Genomic DNA, 25,101 nt, shown 5'->3' on the forward strand with positions numbered 1-25,101 from the left:
GCTATTCTGATCTTGTAAGTGTGATGGAATGTGAGAACGACCTTGGAGAACAGAGGGAAGAGATGCTGCCTAGAGAATGATCAAATAAAAGGAAAGGGAGTCTGAGAGGGGGTAACAGTCTAAAGAAGAAACTTATGAAAGACCCTCCCTGAACACTCAAGCAATAAATAGGGAGGGTGGGAGATTTGTACATTCAGACTTGAAAGATTCTGTTAATGTAGCCTTGCAATAAAGTCAAATTAGTTCATCTAGTCATGTTTCCTGTCTGTTTACCTGGAAGGGCTGACAGTAGGTATAGATGGCATCTGACTATCTTTTCCAAGGCCTTCATGGCTGCTCTACCAAGAGCTAGTCTGTGGCATATTTCTTGACTACTTGTTCCTTTACTGTTGATGGTTGATCCTAAAAGGCAGAAACTATCCACCACTTCAATATCTTCATTGTCAGTTCTAAGGCTGGACCTGTTGTCATTTGTTTGGTCTTCTTTAATTTTAGTCCCATTTTGTCACTGTGCTCCTTGATTTTAATTTCTAGAGCTTGCAGGTCCTTTGAATTTTTAAGCTGTGAGAATATTCTTAAAGTAGAAGAATATTTTTATTTAAAACAAAGGATCAACGTTTACTCATGTGCTAGAAAGATGAACTAAAGTGCTTAACATCCAGAGTACCAAACCTACTGTACTCCAATTTAGAACTGGGCATAAGAAATTGAGCTGTTTTCCTAAGATAGCAGGCAAATTCATCATTTTTCTGAGTTCAGAAAACATCAGAATCCAGATGTGCAGGATTCATGAGCTGGAGGCATACAAATATATGTATGCATGTATATATAATTAATAGCTTCCAATTTTCCCTAAAGAGCAGCCACTCCCTCTTTAATTTTGAAAGAAGCGTTTTATAGATTTTATTCCCCAGTTCCATTGTTCCTGAGGCAGTCAAGCCAATCTAATCCAGACAAGTTGGCATGTGATCAAGGATATCCAGAGGATATGGTAAAAAACTCAAGTTGGTGACCATAATGGTGTGTTTGGAGCTATGACTGTTTTTACATATGTTGCACCTGTCTTGCACATAAAAAATAAGCACAGCTTCCATTGCACTGTCACAGCTTCCATCTTGACTTTTCTTTTATCATACCCCTAGGATATCCCTGCATGGGATATTGGGGCATGAGCAGGATTTTTTTTCTATCTTGGATTATGACCTAGGTTACAAATGACAATTAATGGTAATGTGGAATTTGGTATATTACTGAGTAGTTCTGGAGAAATTGATATCCACAGCCATAGCTGCTACTCTTAGTGTCCATGTCTGCCTGATGCTTTTCTTGCTGCCTCTTCCAGCTATTTGCGTGCAATAATTCTAAATTATGGGAAAGCAGTTAGATAGAATTGCTAGTTCTCTCCTAGCCCATTCTTAGATGTATTGATATGAATTTCTATATGATATCTATTATTGTGATTTTAATTTTAATTTTTAATTATTTTATACTTTGTATTTTTTTCTTGTTTAAATCACCCTCATTGTTAAAATAAAGAGAAGCATGGAATGAAAACTCAACAATAAAGAATAAAATATTAATATAATATGGGGATTTTCAGCCTAAGTTTACAAACAAGAAACAAACTTTTAGCACAGCAATTAAAGACTTAGCTCAGTAAAATTATTGAGCTTTTGAACACATTTCAACCAAATGCAACTTAAAACATGTTATTTCTTCCAATGGAAGCCATGTAATAATAAAAATTCAGTCTTATCCAAAGTATTCAAATGTTCAAATGTTTAGAAACAAAATAAAATTATTAGTTTCAATTTGAAATGTCCACACTCCAAATGCTGAAGAAAATGTTCATGTTTGATTCCATGACCATAAACTTACCTGCATGTCTTGCTTTGGGAAATCAGATATAATGTGATTGCTGAAAGTTGATATCAACTTGATGGCACATAATCATCATCAATCATGTTTTTAGTATTTAATACTTAATATTTTTATTTGGTATTTTTTATCTAAGTGCAAGATCTATTTCAATGATACCATTCTTTACATGCATTTAATACTGATTGTATCAGATTAATATAATGCTAATTTAATTTGTGTTTCCACGACATAAAATTAAGATACAGACACTTTAAACAGTGTCCCTGAAAACAGTTATAATAAGTCATAATTTTTATAAATCTAGCAATAACATGTGGCAGTTGTTGATGTCCTAACAGCCAGGAACCACGCTGAGACAAGGAACTGGTCTCTAATGTTTTATTGCTTGTACATAACAGGAATCCTAACAAACTGAAGAAGCGTGGGAAAAACCCAGACAGATAAACCCCAAATGGTTAAGGCGGTCCTGATCTGTGTTTCTTTGAATGGCTGCCCAATTCCTCAGTGCTACGCATGCGCTTAACAGTCTGGATGGGAGCCCCCTGCTCGCCATCCTTACTCATGACAGTTCTAGTGTATTTAGTTTATGCTCATAATTCAATATAACTTGAAATAGCTGTCAAGGTTGAGCATGCTATTATGATGGCAATTGCTACTTAGAAAATGACTTGTGGAAATATGAGAAGGGCAATAGGTTAAACGAGTTTCGAGTAGATTTATTGTAAATTCCCTAAAAGGATGTTTCATATTTGAAAGTCATTGTGGACACTTCAAATGATGACTAATTGCCTAGCTACTTTACATATGGTAGATGAAGGGAATGGCTCATCATTTTAGAAGCCTTTTTGCCTAGATAGAGGAGAGGATAATCCAAAGAGCAGCTACATAGATTTATTTCAATTTAATATTTTGAGCTCTAGAAAAAAAAGACAGAAAACTCTCTTTCTAATCCTCTGATTAAAAATGTATATTTTATTTATATTTTATTTTATTTAGTACAAAGTGAACAGTATTATTAAAATGCCCATAACATTGTAGCACCAATGTTCAGAACTCTCTTAGGGTGACATCCCATATTCCAAATCAGAAGATATGACTATTTAATGGGCACTATTCACTCACTCCCTTTGTTCAGTTGAAGATGGTGAGATGTAAGCAACGTTTTTCTTAACTATGTTATACTCTTATTGAGTAAACTTTTTATTCGTTAAAATACAATACAAAATCATGAAACATTGTCGACATACATAACATTCTAGAATACACCTAACACCACATATACACATATAAACAAGTAAGACAATAACAATAACAACATACTAAAACATGGTTTCCAACTTTCGTAGCTATAGATATACAAATAATTATCTTTGTAACTCTCTTATCGTTATTTTCCCTTAACTTACTATTACTTCTATTTATTTACTTCTTTAATATATAAATCCCATTATCATCTCTTCACATTTTTCGGTTGCATACAGGTAATCTAATATCGGTTGCCATATTTCTTTAAATCTCATAATATTTTTTTCTCTTATTAAAATTGTTAATTTCGCCATCTGTGCTAGCTCCAATATTTTCATCACCCACTCCTCTATTGTTGGTATGTTTTCCTTTTTCCAATGTTGCAAATATATAATCCTAGCTGCTGTGATCATATATAATCATAAATTACCATATTTTCTCTCTAGATCCTCTTCCATTATACCTAATAAAAATAATTCTGTTTTTTTTACAATTTCTATCTTAAGAATTTTCTGAATCATCTCAAGTATTTGGGCCCAGAATTTTTCTGCTTTCTTACAGGTCCACCATAAATGGTAAAATGTTCCTTCCTTTTGTGAATATTTCCAACATACATTAGAAACATTTTTATACATTTTTGCTAATTTTTGTGGAGTTAAGTACCATCTGTACATCATTTTATAAAAGTTTTCCTTTAAATTATAACACAAAGTAAATTTTAATCCCTTTGTCCATATTTTTCCCAGTTCTCTAATAAAATATTATATACAAAATTTCTTGCCCAATTAATCATACACTCTTTGACTTGCTCATCTTCTTGATTTAATTGTAATAACATTTTATACATTTTTGTAATAATATGCTCATTATTTATATATAACTGTTTTTCAATCTCTGTTTTTTCTTTTTTAAATTTATAATTTTTTTAATCTACTTTAAATCGTTCATTTAACTGCATATATGTGAACCAATGACACCGGTGTCCTTCTCCTTCTATTTCTTCTCTTGTTTTTAGCATAGGTGTATCTTGTTCATATTTTATTATATCTTTATATCTTAACCATTTTATCTTATCATCTAAACTTTCCATCCTTGCAAAAGCTTCTTGTGGCGATATCTACATTGGTATATTTGGTAATAATCTACTTTTATATTTATCCCAAATCCTCAATAATACTTTTCCAATAGTATGTTTTCTAAATTCTTTGTTCATTTTTACTTTTTCATACCAAATATATGCATGCCACCCAAATCTAAGTTCATGTCCCTCTAATTGTAAAAGTTTTGGATTTTCTAATGTTAACCATTCTCTTATCCAGAGAAAGCAACAAGCTTCAAAATACAATTTAAGATCTGGTAATCCCAACCCTCCTCTTTCTTTGGCCTCTTGTAATAATTTAAATTTCTTGGTCTTTTTCCTTGCCAAATGAAATTTGAGATATCTTTTTGCCATACTTTAAATATTTTTTCATTAATTAGAATTGGTAATGTTTGGAAAAGAAATAGCATCTTCGGTAATACATTCATTTTGATTATGGCTATCCTTCCTAGCAAAGATAGTTGTAATTTTCCCCATCTTTCCATATCAATTTTTATTTCCTTCCAAATTTTCCCATAATTATTTTGAAATAATATATTATTATTTGTTGATAATATTACTCCTAAGTATCTAATAGTTTTTTCTATTGTAAAACCTCATTTAGTTATTAACGTTTCTTGTTGTTTTTGAGTCATGTTTTACCGAACATTTTCATTTTTTGTTTATTTACCTTAAATCCTGCCACTTCTCCAAATTCCTTTAATTTCTTCAACAGATGTTCTATAGAATCTAGGGGATTTTGTAATATAAATACTAGGTCATCTGCAAATGCTTTTAATTTATAAATTTGTTTTTTTTTTTAATTTTTACTTCTTTTATTTGACTATCCCCTCTTATATCTCTATTAAGGACTTCTAGGACTAGAATAAATAAGAGAGGTGATAGGGGTTATCCCTGTCTCGTTCCTTTTTCTATTTTGCAATTATCTGTCAATTCTTCATTCACTATAATCTTAGCTCTTTGTGTTGAGTATATTGCTTCAATCCCTTTCACAAATGATTTCCCAAATTCCATTTTCTCTAAAACTTTAATCATAAAAGACCAGTTCAAATTGTCAAATGCTTTTTCAGCATCTAAAAATATTAAAGCTATTTGGCATTCATTATGATGTGCATATTCCAAAATATTGATCACGGTTCATATATTATCTTTCAATTGTTTTTTTGGTAAAAAACCACTTTGATCTTGATCAATAATTCCTTGTAGAATTGTTTTTAAACTTTCTGCTAATATTGAAGTAAATTTTTTATAATCATTAGTTAACAATGATATTGGTCTATAATTTTTGGTTAGAGTTGAGTCTTGTTCTTCTTTTGGTATAAGTGTTATATTAGCTTCAGTCCATGTCTCTGGTATTTTTGATCCATCTTTAATCGAGTTCAGTGAGTCTCTAAATGGGTTTATAATTTGTTCTATAAAGTGTTTGTAATATCCTGCTGATATACCATCAGGTCCTCGTGTTTTTCCTATTTTGAGTTTCTTTATAGTTTCTATTATTTCCTGATCTGATATTGGACTGTTAATTATTATTTGTTGAGTTTGTGAGAGTTTGGGAAGATTTTGCTTATTTAAATATTCCTCAATTTTATCTAATGGAATTTCTTGTTATAAATGTGAAAAAAAAATATAAAATGCTTTTTTGATTCTTTTATTATCAACTAAGTCTTCATTATTTTCCCTGATTTTAATAATCATTTTCTTCTCCCTATCTTTCCTTATTTTATAAGCCGGCCATTTTCCTGGTTTATTAGCAAAATCAAAGTGTCTTTATTTTGCATATCTTAATTTCATTTCTATTTCCTTTGTTGTCAGCAGCGAAATTTGTTGCTGTAATAATTTAATTTGATATAATAAATTATCATCTGAGGGTTTTTTCTGCAATTCTCTTTCCTTTAATTTCATCTGATTCATAATTGTTTGTAATACATTTTTCTTAACCATGTTATACTCTTCATTTCCAATTACTCCCTCTGGAGAAAGTGCTCCTTTATTTTTCTTTCCCAGTTTCTCTGGACAGACCAATTAGCATTCACAGAAGTACTAAGGCAGTGAAATGCAAGGGCCAGTTAATGCTTCCTTTAACCCACAACATTCATCCTATGTGGCTTCTGAAAGCCCCACAGCCTTTACAAAAGCTTTAACCAAGTTTTAGCCTTTAATGGAACATTTAAGAAATGGACATGTGTTACCATCCAGAAGCCAACTGGGAGCCAATGTGTTCTTTAGAGTTTGAAGATAATAAACTAAAACCGGGGTAAAATGCCAAAAAGAATTGTATTGAATACATATTAAGAGAGTCAATACAGAAAGAAAAATATACCAATCTGTGTCCCTCCAGCTTGTCAAGAATCCAAAGAATGGCAGGAGACAAACTCCTGGAGCCAGCAGTTGTAGAACTTGGGTCTACACTGAGGTTCAAACTGTCTGGGAATTCTTTGCTACCTTTTTATTCTAAGAAGGGAAACAATAACACCTGCACATGGCTTGCCAAGGACTTGGCATAGACAATATATCCTCTGCCAAGGACCTTGTTAGGGAATATAGGGTCCCTAGCAGACAGCACCTGAGGATGGACTGATGACATACAAGGTCAATATCTTGGAACCTAGATAAGTGACCCTTTGCTAAGAATATTTTATGAGAACATTGCTTCTAGGGTGCAGCTATGCTCCCTTCCCTTTAGCAGGTGTTACATTAGGGAGCTGGTGCTGTCCTCTTCATCTAAATTGTTACAAGTAGGAATCCAGGTAACAGGTGAGCAACAGCAGTTAACAATACAATGGTGCAATCCATAAAACTTGCTCAGTAACTTCTATGTGCAGGTATAGAGTAGTTTTTAATATAAGGCTTGCTAAATTATACACAAATTGCCTCAGCTAGCTAAATAATCCTTTCTACACAATTATTATATGTGGAAAGGAAAAAAGGGGGTACACTATCTTCTTGCCACTCTTCCACAGGATAGGAAAAAAGAGAAGTTGTCAAACATTTCTTTCCTGCCTCTTCCTTCTAATGGGCAGATTCAATTGGATACTGATCCCCTTGTGCGGTGGAATATTCTCATCTGTTCACCGTACCTCCCATTTTTAATAAATTATCCATATTTATTCTTTTTTGAAGTATCAATCAGCTTGATACCTAAGAAATATTTTCCAACCAAGAGCACCTGTTTGATCTGTGAGCTAATTTACCTTAAATGTATCTTTCACATCCAATAAAGAAGAGTGGGAAAGTAATATAACAGGCAAAGGCCCATTCTGTCAGTGATTTTTTGCATTCAGTGTGTGGCAAAACCTCTTTCAGGGAGAACTGTTTGTCTTCCAATCAACAGTGTGGTCTGATGATAAGACACTGCAGATGGTAGATCCCAACAGGCAGACTTTGGCTAAAGACTTGAATCTTAGTTTCTGTGTATGGTTTGTCCTTTCCTGACTTTCTATTTGTACCCTACCTGACAGAATACCTGTATCAGTATTATAACTCCTTGGGGAAATAAGATTCTCCTCCCAGCATATGCCCATGAATAATGGAAACAAACATATTATTGGATTGTAGGCTTGTGCTCCATTCTTCAGGGAAGGTGAAAACAGCATAGTATTTGGGTAGTCGGTAGTCTAGGCTTGCATAGCTTTTTGAAACCACTACACTTCTAAAGACAGGTAGTCCTTATTTAGTAACTGCCTCGTTTAGCAACAGTTCACAGTTACAATAGTAATGGAAATGTAACTTTGTGATCAATCCTCACATTTATGACCTTTGCAGGTCTGTAAAGCAAAGGAAAGCTGAAGTAAGATCATAAGCACAGTTGTGGTTTCACTTAGTGACCACTTCACTTAATGACTGAGTTTCCAGTCCCAATTGTGGCTGCTAAACAAGGACTACCTGTACACACAGTTTCACATGAACTCTCTTCTGAGACATCATCTTAGGTCCTACTTACTTAACTCTAGGATATGTCCTTTAATTGGAGAAGGGAGATGGTGTGAGGTTGGGTTGTTGGGTTTTATTTGGTTTTGTTTAGAAGACCTCTGGGCATGTTCTTCAGTTCACTTGCTCTGGAAAGATTAGACCTAGTTAGAAAATAATGGCTATTTAAATCCTAAAGAGCTTGGCTCATGTAAGTGAAATAGCCATACATTTTAGGGGACAGATTTTTTTCCTGTATTTACTGCAGAGACAGTATATACAATTTTTTTTTCCAGAATTTTCACAGTTTCATTTTCACCCTTCCTTGACATTTTATTTTTGTTCATGGAATAGTCCTTAATAAAGGAAGCCAGTTGTGGTTTTAGAACAGAGTTTCTTTGTACAATTGCTAGAAACATACATTACTGCTGATATTTATAAAGAAACAGTAGCTCTGAGCATTAGGAGGCAATATTAAGTCAGATACCATTTATTTTCTGAGTTCAATTGTATTATGCTTTCTTCCACTAAAGGAAAGTCTCATGAGGTCACCTAGGGCTGAGACAGAATAGCATATGGCTCATATAGCCTAAATTAAGGTCCATAATAAACCCAATACAATTATTTCTTCAAATTATCTCACAAAAACCTATTCTGGTTTTCTGATATTAAGAATATATTTTAAAATTTTCTCTCCTAGGAATCAAGTCCACAGGAAGGCTAAAACCATTTTTATTGAGGGTGGTTATAATAACAGAATCTTGCCAGTCTGATTATGCTGTACCTCCTCCCCCTTCTTATACTGATGTAACTTAAGGAGGTGTCTGTCTGAGCCTTTCCTGCATGTTTTCTGTTTGTTGTGGACTTACCCCTCATTACTTTGGTAACAGAGCTCACATATCTCTGTCAAGGTTATCTTCCATACTCTCTACAGTAGCTTATATAGTCTCTGAACAATGATTAAGTACTCCTGCTTTAAATGGTCTCATCTCACTGGAGTTTGCCAAAGACAAGAGAATAAGCATATCTTATCTTGTGCTTGGGATGCTTTGTCTATTCATGCCAAGAATGAGACCATTAAGGTCTTTGGATCAAAGTTGAGAAAGATCATCCTGCTCTACATGGTGTCCCACCAAGGACAGGGCAAAACAAAATATAACTCAAGTATACCTTTAATGACTAAAATAAATGCTTGCTTAATTCTGAATTACATATTCAACTATTACATGGGAATATACTACTATGCACCTAAGGAAAATATGTACACACCACTATCCAATTCCTCCTCATCCTTCTGGTGAAATCACCAGCGCTTATTGCTTCCAAGTGTCCATCTGATTATTGGCTTCTTTTTTAAAAAAAATTGTGTTTCATTTTCATATTTATGTTACGCTGCTTCAGTTACTAAATCTCTAACTGGCTTACAAAAATAAAACAATTCAAGAATTCATAGATTCATAGCCTTTATTCATTCTATAAAACCTCGTACGTACTGATAAAAGTTAGGAGAATGTAGGAAAGATGCAGGACAGAGTTTTGTTATTTTGATCTTCAATTTTACACTGGCACAATCCACTTTCAAGAACACTCACTTCAATTTTGCCAGCACTCTGTCATAAACTCATCGAATCAAATGCCTACATAATTCTATATTTTTAATTATAAGAACATTCATTCATTTTTATGCAAAAATGCTTGTAATATATGTATTTTCTTGCAATGTTAAAGATGAGTTCATTTCAAATTGTAGAGAAATGTGGAATCTAGATGATAGCTGCATTTCTGAATACTTATTGGTGCAAAGTAAATTTATGCATTTATAATACAGACTAAATAAAATTATCCAGTTTCCCGAAGTGTGAGCTATACAGTCTAGGCAAAGGATCAATAATGATAGGATAGAATTAGTCTCCAAATTTGGACTGTCACTATATGCCAGAGCCACATCTTTTAATTTTCTTTTAAACTGAACTAAACATCAGTTTTCCTTTCAACTGATTTGGTATTGTTGTTGCGGTTGCTCCTGCTGCTGCTCCTGCTGCTTGTTAAAAGTTTGGGGCAAGGATTGTCATTTTGCTTTTCATTTGTACATGTCCTATGCTGCAAACATCTTCTTCAGTTAGAAGTACTGTCGGTGCCGGGCATGCTGGAAATGTAGCACTCACTGGCAGTATTAGCTGTCAATAATTCTATTCGGATAGAAAAAGAGAGAGGCCAGATAAGGACTTTAAAAGTTAACAACATTACCTTTTAGAACACATGCACATAATGCTCACATTATCTCTAATCCAATTATTAGTGAGAGCTTCACATGGAGAATGCAGACAGGAGTAGAACTTTCAGTGTCAAAAACAGCTCATCAGGTTCTGTGAGATGAACAAGAACAGAGGCGCAAAGCATTTGTGCCTAACGAATTTATCTCTGCATGTGATATTCTTGGTATTCATCATCTACTTGATCTACTTTTTTAGAATATTTGCAATATGTATTTGGTCTGTGCAGATCTTCAAATGGTATTTCATTTAGTTAACAGCCTGAATAAAGTGCGCCTTCAAAGCCCTTGTCATTTGGTCAGATCCAACTCGTTCTGATCAGAATGAAATTTAAAAGTTGAGTTTCATTCAGTCTCTTATCTACTTGCATCTTTTTTGTTTTGAGCAAACAATTTGCATGGAAGTTTTATTTTAAGTATATCAAATGATATAGAAATAAGTGCAGGCTATTTCAGCTATGCTGTTTTAAAATTTGGTTAAAGTTCTTACAACTTTAAGAGATGCCTAGAGCGCCGCTGGTGGAAGACGGGAAGCGAAGATGATCAAACACGAGCTAGAGCAGCAGTTAGAGCCTACCTCATGGCGGTAAGGGCGGCAAAATATGGTTATTTCTCCACCCTTATTGCATCTGCAGATAGCCGCCCAGCAGCCCAGTTTTGGGTGACCCAGACTCTCCTTGGAGGGAGTGATTAGGGGGTCTACCTTCAGGGCCATTGTGAGGAATATGCTGAGCATCTGGCAGGTAAAGTCTCTCGCATCCGCTCCTCACTGGACCCCAGCCTTAAGGCAGGGCCAGTGAAGGCTGCGGGGGCTAAGTCTGGCATGGTTATCTGGGGGGAGTTTGATCCAGTTGCACCTGAGGAAGTGGACAGGGCCCTCGCAGCTGCTAGTTTGGCCACTTCTGCATTGGATCCGTGCCCCTCCTGGTTGGTCAAGGCTGATCAGGAGGAGGCACGTGATTGGGTCTGGGCGGTGGTTAATTTCTCTTTGAAAGAGGTGGTGCTCCCGCCGGCTCTTAAGGAGGCGGTGGTGCATCCTCTCCTCAAAAGCCCATCACTCGACACCACCAACTTGGATAATTTTCATCCAGTCTCCAATCTCCCCTTTCTGGGGAAGGTTGTGGAGAGAGTGGTTGTGTGGCAGCTGCAGAGGTCCCTGGATGAAGCGGATTATCTGGACCCTTTTCAGTCAGGGTTCAGGCCGGGTTACGGGACTGAGACGGCATTGATCGCACTCTTAGATGACCTCTGGCAGGAGCGGGATGGGGGCAGTGCGACCATCCTTGCTCTTCTTGACCTCTCAGTGGCCTTCAATACCATCAATCATGGTATCCTTCTGGACCAGCTTCGGGAGTTCGGGGTGGGCAGCACAGTATTGTGCTGCTTCTCCTCCTTCCTCTGGGGTCGGTTCTAGTCGGTGTTGATAGGGGGGGAGAGGTCCAGCCCACGACCCCTACTTTGTGAGGTGCCTCAGGGCTCGGTTCTCTCCCCTCTCCTATTTAACATCTACATGAGACCGTTGGGGGAGGTGATCCAATGGTTTGGGATGAGGTATCAATATGCTGATGATACGCAGCTTTATATCTCCACCCCTGGTTGCCTGCGTGATGCCGTGGATGTCCTGACCCAGTGCCTGGAGGCTGTAAGGGCCCGGATGGGGTGCAACAGGCTTCAACTCAACCCAAGCAAGACTGAGTGGCTTTGGGTTTGTGGGCCTTCTGGTGACAAGATTTTTCCATCATTGGTCTTGGATGGGGTTGCACTGCCCCAGACGGACCCGGTGTGCAACCTGGGGGTCCTCGTAGACTCATGGCTCCTGCTTGAAGAGCAGGTGGCAGCCGTGGCTAGGAGGGCCTTTGCACACCTTCAGGTTGTGTGCCAGTTGCACCCATTCCTGGACCGGGAGGCTCTACTCACTGTCACTCATGCCCTCGTGACCTCCCGTCTGGATTACTGCAATGCGCTCTACATGGGGCTGCCCTTGAAGAGCATTCAGAAGCTTCAGTTGGTGCAGAATGCAGCTGCAAGTGTAGTAAGTGGAGTCAGATATTCAACACACGTAACACCACTGCTACGGGAGCTTCATTGGTTGCCGGTGTGCTTCCGGGTGCAATTCAAGGTGCTGGTTGTCACCTTTAAAGCCCTTCATGGCTTGGGACCGGGTTACCTAAGGGACCACCTTCTCCCAGTTGTTTCTACCTGTCCAATTTGATCTGGTAGATTGGGCATGCTACGGATCCCGTCAGCCAAAGAATGTTGGTTGAGGGGGACTAGAAGGCATGCCTTTTCAGCTGTAGTACCTGCCCCCTGGAATATTCTCTCCTCAGAGATCAGGATGTCCCCAACCCTGTTGGCCTTTCATAAGGCCATGAAGACCTGGTTATGTGCCCGGGACTGGGGCCCCGAGTGTGGTAATGGTCCCGTTTCTTGGTTGTATTGACATCTTATATTGTTTACTTGGCAGCCATGTATATTTATTTTTTATTGCAATTGTTTTAATTGTAATTGTTTATGGGTTTTATTGTTGTGAGCCACTCAGAGTCACTGGTTGAGATGGGTGGCTGTAGAAATTGAATAAATAAATAAATAAATAAATAAATAAAAACTACATTGTTTTAGAGATAATATATTATAATTCATGTGAATACAGTAGCCCCTTCTGTGAGGAATATCTGTGTCAAAAACCTCTGTTAACATTTTTGGCAAAGGGATGGATACTTCAAAGGAATGGTTACTTTCTTTTGTAAATATGCTAAACTTTATTGTTGGGGTAGAAGCAGAAATAGGTCTTTGCCATCTACACCTGCTGAACATGAAATTGAAAACACATTGATGGAAAACAAACCGGTCTTTTCCATCTACACCTGCTGAACATGAAATTCTAGAAATTCTGAACTGTATCATTATTTAATATTCATTCATTCATTTATTCATTTATTCAATTGATGTGGCCACACACTCATCAAGCAACTAAGAGTATTTGGTAGAATACTACAGAGTAGATTATTTAATAGAAGAATGGTCAAGTGTTTAAACCATCAATAACATCAAATCATAATTAGGACAGGTTAGTTTGCTATCATAACCAACAAGAAGAAAGACTGGTAGCAATAAAACATGTTGTGATTGGAGAATAATGTAGCCCAGATTCCAAGGATCACTCCAATTTTTTTAAAAAAAATATCTTATTGTATGATTTTAAGACATAGTACATTACATTATTTGAGTATAGTGGTGTTTATACAGTATTTAGTAGAGATTCTTAACACTCTAATGTTTGGATAACTTAAACCTTTAAAGATAAAGAAGTTTATATAGATGTTAACTTTGATTTTTGTTAATAAGCATAAGGTTGTTTGATTTTTACATCCAGAGATAAATGTTACATTAATAAACAACTACAAATTATATGAAAATATTTGTTCTACAATAAAGGTGTCTGTCTTAAGCTGAATTCTTAGTATTGTATTACTTATTATTGTTTGTACATATTAAAGAAAAAGAAAAAAAACAGAAAAAAACAAAATAAACAACAGCAAAAGGAAAGGTTGGGGGAGAAAAGTTTCCCAAAAATTTCTGCATTGTACTATATATATCTTTATAGTACTTCAATGGTTTTTTGCATGTCCACCACATGTGGTAAAATGAGGATAGATGAGAGGGAGGGAGGGAGGGAGGGAGGGAGAAAGAGAGAGATGACAGACATTTGAAGATTGTGCTTACCACTGAAGTCCTATACTCCCATTCTTCCCCTTTGTACAACAGCTGGGACCACCATGAAAGACAGAAAAGCAGACTGGTTCAGGAGCTTCACTGAGAATTGGAACTGAGTTTGCTACAACCTGGAACTGGGATTTGATTTAAATCTGATCCTTGTCTTCATATGTATTAAACCTGAAATATTGAGAGAAAAAACTGAGCAGTCACATAACACTTAAGAGTGTCCAAAGTGCTTATGTTGTAAATGTAGCCTGCATGCAAAACTATAGATTACAAGCTGAGACACACGATACACGTCCTCATGAGTGAGGGATGGCTCTTTGTCACATACAGAGTCAACTTATCTCAGTCTGACTCTCTGCTGAAGATAGAAAATGTTGTTTGATACAAAAGGGAGAACTCAGCAGAAACCCTTGGAAAGAAGTAGGTAAAAAACAAGATTTTCCACCTCTTCATCAGCTTCTGTTCAACATATTAGAACCTCCAAGAAATTGGAGAAGTCCAGATAACTGAAGTAGAAGAACATTTGCTTCAGGAAGACTTTGTTTCTGTAGAAATAGGTAAACACACATAGCTAGTTTTTTTCCCCCTCTTTTTCCCTTATTTGTTGTGTTGTGCAGTTTCATGTTCTTTATTTCTCTGTACAAGTTATGAAACTGAGTATTTAATTTCAGCCTTGATTCTGACTTCAGACTATGTTCAGGGAGGTATAATTTTCTTGAGATTTGTAATAATAATAATAATTTCTTAGAAACTTCCATACATCACCTCCTATGTTCCACAAAGTCTAAAATATATGGGAGTGAGAAAAGTCCTAAGAGTTCTGAAAACCATGAGATTGAGAAAGTTAAGCTTAATAAATGCAGGAACAGTACACTAATATGGAAAAAAATGTATATGTACATTCTTCAGGGTACCCTTTGATTGTGCTGGTAGGACTGTAGGCTTCAATTAAAGGTAGGAGACTCACCAATATGTGGTACAAAATGAGTAGAGATTCAGTGGCATAGCCTATTTTTTTTTCTCTATCAATCATGTCTGTCACAAGTATCAAACAATTTTAAACTATGCCTTTCTGTTAAAAAAAAAAGTTGGCCTACTAAATATAGCTTGGTGACATTAAAACTGATTTCCACAAGCATGGTTTTCAAAGAGGATATAACTAGTCACATAGTTGTAATATTTAAGCTTACTTACAATATAGAACCATGTGCCTTATTGAAAGTGCTTAAAAATCATTATAATTATCTCCATGGGTCTGTAAAGATCAGCCCAAAATTTATTTCTAGGTACGTCTAGCTTAGCTATAGTAGAAAGTCTGGAGTTAATCTGCAACAGAGCAGATACCCTGTGGCTGTCTAGATTTTTGCAGACCAGATACATACCTAAACATGTGGCACCCTTGAAATGGCTGAAGTCATTTCCAGCTTCTCTTACCATTGACCATACTTCCAAGAGACATTAGGAATTGTCTTCCCAGGTCTTCAATTATGCGAACAAATGAGAAAAGAGCAAAAGCCAATAATGCATAAGATTTATAACAGAAACCGAAAACTTATGGCTTTCTAGCCAGTATAAAACTACAATTTCCAACATTAATCATAGTGACAGGAATTGTTAAATATAGCACTTCTGCAAAATCAAGAGAGATATAGGTCCTCCACTCCTGAGTTAGAGGAATTCAAGAAAATGTTGTCACCAAAATAGAGCAGAAATTACAGGGACAGCCAAAATTGTTTGGAAAGGGATTTCCTAAGAAGGAAAAGCAGATATATCAAATTGCTGCTGTACAAGAGAAAGAGAGGAAAAAGAAATGCTGTTTGGAGAAAAACCATCAAATTACATATATCATAGAGGTGATAATATAATATAAAAATAACTGTAGCAAAATTTTAGTTCAGCAATTTATAACTACAATATTGAATGGAAACTTATACTTTAGAATAACTTTAGTAATAGTTCAGTTAATTCTGTTATTTTCAGCCCAAATCAATCCACCACAGGATGCTTTTCCAGTGCAGTGCATTGTTAGATAGATGCTTTTCAACTTCCCAATCTAGGGCTAACAGAGAATAACTGGTCCAAAGTCACCCAACTGGCTTCCATGCCTAGGGGAAGACTAGAACCTGCACCCCTTTGCTTACTAGTCCAGCACCTTAACCACTAGACCATACTGGCTTTCAGTTCAGATAATATAGCTTATTTAACAGAGGTGTACAGATTACAGTCAGTCTGTCTCAATAAAGGTAAGAAGCGTGACACTGCTTTGCACTGCAGGGGTACTTGACTTGAACCTCCAACAGGATCTGTACATCATACTATTTAATATTCTAAATCTTAAATTCAGAAACAGTCAAAAGATATAAATCCTGTATCTTTTGTTTGTCCTACTAACAAAAGAGCCAGTTTGGTCTAGTGGTTAAGGCAATGGGCTAGAAACCAGGAGACAGGGAGTTCTAGTCCTGCCTTCAGCATGAAAGCCGGCTGGGTGACCTTGTGCCAGTCCCTCTCTCTCAGCCCAAGTCACCTCAACAGGGTTGCTGTTGTGGGGAAAAGAGGAAGAGGGAAGGAGTATTAGGTTTGTTTGCTGCCTTGAGTTATTTATAAAAATAATAAAGGTGGGATGGAAAATAAACAGATAAATAAATAAATAACAAGAGTCCAATTTTCAGAGAACCTTCTTCTTTAAAAAGACTGAATTAAGAATACAACCCGAAAGATACTTATGGGAGGAAAAGTCTCATTGAATGTAATTGCATTTACTTCTAGGAGAAAAACTGCATAGAATTAAACCTAAAAGAACTGAAATATTAGTAACTAATATTCACTGAAGAAAGTGTTCCAATTTCACCTACTTAAACAAATGTACTTGTTACCTGCCAATTCTCTCTCTCTCTTCTTTCCTGCAGTGACATCCTATGTGCAGCCACACTGATTGAGGTACAATTATATGAAGACTCCAATTTGCTGTGCATTCATTCATCAGTGTCAGAATGACTTTGTGTGAGAGAGTCGCCTCCGAAAAGCCATTGAATCTCATATATAAGAGTCTATTAAGCAAGAGGAAGGTTCAAGTGTAATGAAACAACCTTCTTTAGCTGATGTTAGCTGGCAACTGAATTGCCCTGTCAGCTGTGCCCTGTTCTCTCCCATTATTACATATTGGAATAAATGGTGCTGAAACACATGGAAAGAATAGGGTTTCCTTTTCTTTTTTATGATCCAATCAGGAGGGACCTAGGGGTGGGGGGTCAAAAAAGTCAAGATGATGGCCATGGTTGTGTGATCAAACCCCCATCCCTTTCTAGATATGTTGCAGTTTTTTTCTTGACTTTTTTGACAGATGCCCTTGGATTCAGCAGAAGTGGAGACACTGTTCAAAAAGCAGTTTTGTCTATCTAGTGTATTTAGCTATCATATTCCAAAGGTCTGGCTTAATACATTTTCTTTTTCTGGATGTTGTATTGTTTAGTCACCATTAAGTCAGTTTTCAATTTTTCAAGATTTGTAACAAACGAAAGAAATGTGATGCAGACCATTTCCATCACTGCAGATGAATCTCCTGCCTTAACCTATATGTCAACGTTGCCTATTCCAGTTCATAAGCTGGATATTAAGAAATGCCAGAGTTCTGAAAAGCTTCAGGTCCGTTCAATCTATCCTGTTCAGTTTACCTAACGTTGATAGAAAATTGGACAAAGGCTGTATTTTAAAAACATGGTTAACTTAGCCATTTTTTTTCACTTAACCCTATTTTCTGTTTTGGATGACACTAATATATATAAAACTGTCCTCATAGTCTGCATTCACCCAACCTACTCAGCTAAAATGTGGCTGACTAGTTTGTGGATTAGTGTGCTGCAGCTGATCTTTAGACCTTTTGAGATATTCTAGACTAGATCAGGAATAGTCAACCCATGTACCTCCAGATGGACTGTGACTCCCATCAGCCCTAGCCAGAATGTTCAGTAGATATGGATCATGGGAGAACATGTCATCAGCATGACAGATAATTTAGAAAGAATAGGAAATAAATAATATACTATATCAGAGGCAAGGGAAGATTGGTGGGTTTTTATTTATTTTTATTTGTTATTAAAAAAAATAGTATGCTTGAGCTCTGATGTAAGGATGTGCACCATTTGCAAAGAATAAAGAATGCACTAAATTTTTAAAACAAAGGAACATTAAAGGAAAGAAAGTTTATTTGGTGTCTATTGAATAAGCTGGCTTTTAGAAATCTTTCTGAAGTTGTTAGAATGCTGAGAAGAATAGAGGGTGGGCAATCTTACTGTCTTGCTCCTTCCATTATGCTCTTGTTATCCAATCTCATGACTCTTCATGGTGGAATGATAACTTTTGCAGTAGGGAGTGTTTTCTACTTTCATGGATTCCCCAGTGATTAGGGCAGGTGTGAGACTTTCCTGGAAATATAGCTTTAAAGGAACTCTATGAATAATCATAGAATGCATAAAAATAATAGAGGCATATGAAGCACTAAATAGCTTAATGCAAATTGACAAGAATTAAAAGCCTAGAAAAAAAATTAAAAGTACATCAGTGTGTGTGTGTGTGTGTGTGTGAGAGAGAGAGAGAGAGAGAGAGAGAGAGAGAAGAGGCAGTTTTTCTAGGGAGATACTGATCAGAACAGATATTATACTTGATCTTAGCCAAAAGGCTAAGAAGCACTTCTTCCCAGGGAGAAGATTCCAGGGTGTCTCCATTTATTACTTCTTTTTCCCAGTATTCAACTCCCCAAATACATCCTATAATAATAATAATAATAATAATAATAATAATAATAATAATAATAATAATAATAAATTGGTGGGTGTGATGGTTGCCTTATTCCAAAAAAACACAGACTCACCAGCCAGGGCTAAGGATATCTGGTTTATTGAGAATAGAATACAGACACGTAGAAAGACGGGAATGAGCACAGGGCATGCGAGGTAGCCAGTAAATACCCGCGGTGCGGACCTGATCCTTCCCCACCCCCCATTGTCCCAAAGTCCTGACCGACGGTGAACCCGGAATCTCGATGGGCGATCAGGGGGCGATTCCAGAGTCTCAATGGGCGATCAGGGGGATTAGCACAGATTACCTCTGTCCTCTTCCTGTGTCTGGAGCAGGTGTGTCCCCCTTGGTAATGCAGAGATGTCAGGGAGATTGGATGATGGCTTCCCGGGTCAGGGCAAAGGTATGGCTCCTTTGTCCTTTATCTATATTGTCTTTCAGTGCTTATGGGATTAGCACTGATTCTTTCCTCTCCCCTCCCCTTCACCGGAGAGGCATGTTCCCCGTTGTGATGTATGTATACATCGCAACGGGGGACATGACAGCGGGAGAATTACATGGGTATGGAGAGGCCACTTAGGACTGACACTCTGATCTACACTAATGGATTTTAAAGGCTAAACATTAGGAGCACAACAAATAAATCCAATATATGTTCCCACTATATAAGTATCAGTTATGAAAATGCATTGAGCTTCTTCTTGGCGATCACCAAACCAAAATAACACAAGTGGGCATTGTGTACTAGAAATAAACTTATGGCTCTCCTTCACATATACTGTCTTCTATGAGCCTTGTGGAATAAAAGAATAGGGTCTTCTGTAAAAGATTATCATTGTTCTAATATAAAGCCAGAAATTTATAGGCATGCCCTTGGAAACTAAAACTGAATGTGTTTTACCAAATGTATTTTGCAGTACTTGAATGTAAAGGTATTGTTTTATAAAATACTAGGGCTAATAGTTGCAGTGACCCCTGAAATTCATGTTGTTAATTATTATTTAATTCTGATATCTATTGATACTTTTTAAAGGACAGTTTAGGTTTTGAATGCTTATATTTTACATAGTCATGCTATTAACTGGAACTTTTTAAGAAAAGGAACATGAAAATGTTTTAAACAGATCAATACTGCTTTAAATATTATGCATATCTTCTTTTTAATGGAGTTCTTTTTTAATCCTTAGCTTGCTACCACTTTTATTAGGGGAACTACTAAGCCACATTGAAGTCGGCATCAAAAATGTCACTAATTACATGGTTTTTGCACTGAAGAAGGAACTATTGCAGTCCTTCTGGATCTAATCTCAATTCTATGAACATAAAAAGAAGGGCAACTGTTGCCCTTTTTGATTCAGACAGTTAATTGACATACTCAGTCAATTATTATGAGAAGTATAACACAGACTTTTAATGAAATTCATCAGTTTGACAATAATATGTAGACTTGATTCAGAAATGTTCCTAATCCAAATTCCTTTCTGGATTTTGGTGCTTTGGATTATCTAGTCTGTATTTGATAGTACCTTCCATTGTGAACTTACTGTTATTATTCATCTAAAGTACTATAGAGTTTTATGAGCACACAGTTTCTACATCTTTTTGGTTCCTCTCTTTCAGAAGTATATTTTATTCATTTGAGTTAGAAGGGCATATGCACAATTAAAAATTAGGGAGTGGGTGGGGCAGGAACAATAACCACACATGTATTTTTATTGCATTTACACTATATCCCATTTTGACTGAGAATTCAAAAGAGAGTATATAGGGATCTTCTCTAAGTCCAGGTCCAACATCTTGTCTCTCTCTGTCTCTCTCTCTCGTTTTCTGCTTGACTGCATAATGACTCTGGGCAGCATACAATATTAAAACAGTTTAGGCTCTTTGACTATGTTGCTTGGAGTCCTCCCAGGGTCTAGTTGTCAGTGAAGAACATTATAACCAGCAGAATGATATATGTCCAGAGAGAGCAATAAAAACATAACCCTCAATGCCACATATTCAAAAGGAGCCTAGCGCAGTGCCTAAGGGAAGAACCAGGTTTTCAAAGTTAATTTAAACAAGGTAAGGTTAGAGGCCATTCAGATGTCTGAGGGAATGGTGTTCAAGAAGGCAGGCACTGTGATAGAGAAGGCCTGCTTCCTAGGTCCCATCAGGTGACACTCTTTAACTCGAATCGAATCAATTTATCCATTCAGTCATATCCAACCCTTGGCAATTCCATAAGCCAGCTCTCTCCATGGTTTCTGATCTTGTACAGCTTCCTTCAGTTGCTTTATATTTTGGCCTGTGTTTGCTTTGACTTTAACTAAGGAGACCTAAAGCATGTTGACTCTGTCTGATCATGCAGGATGGGCAGAAATAAAAGGAGACAGATGGTTCCTCAAATATATAATGTCTTTATAGATGATAACTAGTACCTTCAATGGCACCCAGAAACATCCAAATCAGTACATCTCATGAAGCAAGGGTGTTACTTGATCATAATGTGGCATGCATATAACTACTTGTGCCTCTGCACTCAGGACCAGCTGCAGCTTTGGAGTGGTCTTCAAGGGCAGCCCCACGTGGACCATATTGCAATAGCTCATATACAAGATGTCAAAGCATGAGTGATGGTGAGGAGGGCCTTCTAGTCATGGAATGGGTGTAAAATGAATCTGTGCAAAGGCTCTCTTGGCAACAGGGACTACCTGCTCCCCAAGCTGCACACTTGTCCTAACTGATGCAGTGTGACCCCATTCAGGATTAAAGATGGAGAATCACCCAATCCGGATGGTTCAAATACGCACAGCAGAGATTTCTCCTGCCCTATCGGATATTCTCCAAAGAGAAGGGGAAAGACATCTCACATATCTCATCACCAAGCAGTGGACAGATACATATATTTTATCCCCTTATGGGACAGTCACACAACATCATTATCCAGCCACAAGCATAATTCCTGTGGGGCAATGTTCTGTAAATCCATGAGCCCTTATTGCTAGGTTTTTATGACAAAACATGTATTACTGGTTAGGATAGAGGGCATTAATCAAATAATGGCATAACAAACTCACCTTCTTCAGAAGAAAAGAAAATGTCCCATTTATTTGTTTTGTTTTACTAAAAGTAAATACTGGATGGGATAACTGGAACAGATATCTAGCAGCACTTTCTTTCTCCCCAAAGTGATCTTATTTTGCCCAGAGAGACAACACAGTAATAATGGAATAAGTCTTAATAGGAAAGAGATACATAAATATGGTTATTTGGTAAATTCCCCTAATAAAGAAAGTCACAAACAACTGGAAGCTTTTGTCAGCCTTTATTTCTCTCAGATAAAATGCAGTGAGAATTAGTTTGTCTAGGGGAGGACATTCTTCTGATGCTCTATTAAAAAACTTTTTCCTCTGATAATGACAAATGTTGAAGCTTATCCTTTGACAGCACCCAGAATATAAGGTAAATGTTATGGGGTTTGCAAAAATGCAGGTTGCTTCTCACAATATGTCTTCATTATCTGTGTGTTCTTATATATAAATTAGTAATGCTGTAGGATTGCCTTCTCCAATATCAATCTATCATATTTAAGCAGCCTTTAGGATTTTCAAGGCATGTTGTCTTGAAATCTCATCATCCCCAGTTAATACAGGAAAAGGCCATGCTTGCTAACTATGATTTAACACAACTAAAGAGCAGGAAAGAAGGGAAGACTGCCACAGGACTTCATTTCATCTGTGTTTGAAAGTGAACTGACCTGATTTATGCCATCTGAACAGAAGTGCAATAATTTTCTTTGTTATTCCTAACTTTTTTTCAATTTTAAAGTAAAAAAAAAACATAAAAAGGAACACAGTATGTAAATAAATGCAGATTTTAAAAATGCAAATATTTTAATATAGTTTAGTGCAGTAAAGACACAGAGCTGACTTATAAATTACTACAGGGAAACCTTACATTGTCCCATGGCAGCATGTCTTTCTCATTTCAAATATTAATTCTGCCAACTTCTACCACTTTCTACTGCCCATTTGAATTTTGATAAGATGGAACTTCCTTAAAATGGCAAAACAAAAAGGTAAAAATAATTTTGGAGTAGAGCTAAGCTATTAATTCAGTTTGGGTCCCAAGTATGACAGGATGAATTTTATTTTCAAATATAAAATGAGCAGAGATCTTTCATTTGTATATCAATGAAAAATGTTATCCAGATATTTCTAATAGCTTCCCAGCATATACATATACATAAACAAACATATACACCCATACACAAGACAATGGAAAGTGTAACATTGTTGTCCTCCAAGAACAGAAAAGTAAGCTCCCAATGTAACCAATGGATAATAAATATGATTAGTAGATACAAAATTCATTACAATTATACATTAGTTAGCATTCCTACATGAGATACAAACTGGCAGGCGCAAAATCTGGAATAAACATTTTAAACATAGAAGTACATGGGAAGACACAATTAATGTCAAATAAGGAACCAAATATTTATTATCAATATACCTGTAGACAGGTATAGATTAGCCCAGCTTAAGACCTGGTCTTATTTTTATGTGGTGGAAGGATGGGACTACTGAAGATCTTTATTTTATTTTATTTTATTCATTTACTGAAGATCACTGGACTACTGTGATTCTGCTGCTGGGTTGGCAATAGAATCCCCAAGGCTGTTGGTGCTTGGAGATTTCAATCTGCTACCTGATAATGTTGAGTTTGCCACCCAATGATGTTGAGCTCAATTTGTGGCATCCTTGGCAGTATAGGAGTTTGGCTAAACCATTCTAGATCATGTTTTTGGCCAAACTGAAGCCTGCAACATTTTGGTTGTTTCAGGGTTTGCACAACACAAATTCTGAAGGGGTCTTCTTCCACATGGCCTGTGCTTCATCCCACCCACCTATTTTCCCAGTGCTTTCCTTGACCTTGGCCACTGCTGCCACACTTGAATTTAGGTGTGGCATAACCCAAACATCCCACCTGCCCCTTCTGGGATCTTCCCAGGATCTTCCTTCTCATTACCTTTGCTTAGCCACTTCTGCTAGTGGTTTTGCCTTTCCTTATTTTCCCCCAGCCCAGAACATCTGTTCCCAGAACACATACATGCATGTTCCAGGTTTCTACATAGACCACCCAAACTAGGTTGCTCTGTGCATGGAACGGTTGGTGCATGGAACATTTTGCACATCCCTAGCTTTTAAGGTTCAAAATCAAAACTATAGATAATTAATGTTTCACTGCACATATAACAGATGTGCATTCTCCAGATTCATTTTAAAACAACTCCTTAAAGCAACAATATCTTTTCCCAGAATCACATAGCAGCTGTACAAAAAGATGTTGGTGCTTTAATGAGTTGAAAACAAGGATTACCTGCTCCTGCACACTCAAAGCACATTTTGGGGATTGAATCTGAAGCATAGCACAAGTTATCCCTAAACTGGCTTCATTCAAATATTATTTAAGGTTATACATTCAAGGAAATACAAGGCTAAGCTTCTCCTATAGTTATTCATTAAAAATACCTCCCTCAGGTACAAAAGAAAAACAGTGAAAAGGATTGAAAATAAATTTACAGTATGCAATGCATTCTAAACAAATTGTAAATAAATTTACAGCATGTGGTAAAGAAATATGTGATCAACAATGCTCCTCCCATCAATGGCTTGCTCAGTTACAAGAGGAAGCTTAATTTGCTAAGTATAGCTAGGAAGGTGTTTGGTAGAATTCTGATTGAACGGATACAAGAAATGGCAATGAGCAAAATTTGGAAAGTACAATGTGATTTTATGTTGTGCAGGAGAGTGCATGCCAGATTTTTGTTCTTCAGCAGGTCATTGAGAAATGAATGAATGTGAGAAAGACCTTTTATTAATCAATATATTATTAATAATTAATTAATATATTTATATATTATATAAATAATTAATTAATAGTCAACATTTGTTGATTAGAGAAAGCATATGATAAAGTGAGTAGGTTTGACTTTTGCATGAGTACAGAATTGAAGATTGGTTGCTGAATACATTAACAGTGATACATGAATATGATGGACGTAAAGCATGTGTGAGAGTAAATGGATTCTTAGCATGATGGGTAGGTAGGATATATGTATGTATCTATACCTCTAGTGTTGTTACCTATTGTTTATTCCAGACTTCCTCATCTTCTGAAATTCTGCTGTTAGCTA

The sequence above is a fragment of the Candoia aspera genome, chromosome 3 (genome assembly GCF_035149785.1).
Source record: "Candoia aspera isolate rCanAsp1 chromosome 3, rCanAsp1.hap2, whole genome shotgun sequence".
NCBI lineage: Eukaryota > Metazoa > Chordata > Lepidosauria > Squamata > Boidae > Candoia > Candoia aspera.